The sequence below is a fragment of the Ambystoma mexicanum genome, chromosome 6q (genome assembly GCF_040938575.1).
Source record: "Ambystoma mexicanum isolate Mex_15411 chromosome 6q, UKY_AmexF1_1, whole genome shotgun sequence".
Taxonomy (NCBI): Eukaryota; Metazoa; Chordata; class Amphibia; order Caudata; family Ambystomatidae; genus Ambystoma; species Ambystoma mexicanum.
The window spans coordinates 1,608,793,303-1,608,794,955 of NC_090937.1; positions in this window are offsets into that span (position 1 = coordinate 1,608,793,303).

Here is a 1,653-nt window from a genome sequence, read left to right on the forward strand (position 1 = left end):
TCTCCATCCCCAGGTGCTGTTACCCTGCCACACTCCTATGCCTGGCCATCAGGTGTCATTGCAAGAGCAGTGCTTGGTGCTCCATCCCCAGGTGCTGTTACCTTACCAAGCTCCTAGCCCTGGCCGGCAGGTGTCATTGCAAGAGCAGTGTTTGGCTCTCCATCCCCAGGTGCTGTTACATACCGCGCTCCTAGCCCTGGCCACCAGGTGCCATTGCAAGAGCAGTGCTTGGTACTCCACTCCCAGATGCTGTTACCTTACCACGCTCCCAGCCCTGGCCATCAGGTGTCATTGCAAGAGCAGTGCTTGGTTCTCCATCCCCAGGTGCTGTTACCCTGCCGTGCTCCTAGGCCTGGCCATCAGGTGTCATTGCAAGAGAAGTACTTGGTTCTCCTTCACCAGGTGCTGTTACCCTGCCGTGCTCCTAACCCTGGCCATCAGGTGTCTTTGCAAGAGCAGTGCTTGGTTCTCCATCCCCAGGTGCTGTTACCCTGCCGCGCTCCTAGTCCTGGCCATCAGGTGTCATTGCAAGAGCAGTTCTTGGTTCTCCATCCCCAGGTGCTGTTACCCTGCCAGGAACCTAGCCCTGGACATCAGGGTTCATTGCAAGAGCAGTGCTTGGTTCTCCATCCCCAGGTGCTGATACCCTGCCAGGATCCTAGCCCTCGCCATTAGGTGCCATTGCAAGAGCAGTGCTTGGTTCTTAACTACCAGGTGCTGTTACCATACCACGCTCCTAGCCCTGGCCATCAGGTGCCATTGCAAAAGCAGTGCTTGGTTCTCCACTCCCAGGTGCTGTTACCTTACCACGCTCCCCTCCCTGGCCACCAGGTGCCATTGCAAGAGTAGTGCTTGGTTCTGGATCCCCAGGTGCTGTTACCATACCACACTCCTATCCCTGGCCATTAGGTGCCATTGCAAGAGCAGTGCTTGGATTTCCATTGCAGGCGCTATTACCATAACACGCTCCTAGCCCTGGCCACCAGGTGCCATTGCAAGAACAGTGCTTGGTTCCAGATCCCCAGGTGCTGTTACCCTACCACGCTCCTCGCCCTGGCCATCAGATGTCATTCCAAGAGCAGTGCTTGGTTCTCTACCCCAGGTGCTGTTACCTTACCACACTCTTAGCCCTGGCCATCAGGAGCCATTGCAAAAGTAGTGCTTGGTTCTCCACCCCAGGTGCTGTTACCTTACCACGCTCCTAGCCCTGGCCATCAGGTCATTGCAAGAGCAGTGCTTGGTTCTCCATCACCAGGTGCTGTTACCTTACCACGCTCCTAGTCCTGGCCATAAGGTGCCATTGCAAAAGTAGAGCTTGGTTCTCCACCCCAGGTCCTGTTACCATACCACGCTCCTAGCCCTGGGCATCCGGTGTTATTGCAAGAGCAGTGCTTGGTTCTCCATCACCAGGTGCTGTTACCCTGCCGTGCTCCTAGTCCTGGCCATCAGGTGTCATTGCAAGAGCAGTGCTTGGTTCTCCACTCCCAGGTGCTTTTACCTTACCATGCTCCCAGCCCTGGCCACCAGGTGCCATTGCAAAAGCAGTGCTTGGTTCTCGATCCCCAGGTACTGTTACCATACCACACTCCTACCCCTGGCCATTAGGTGCCATTGCAAGAGCAGTGCTTGGTTCTCCACTCCCAGGAGCTGTTA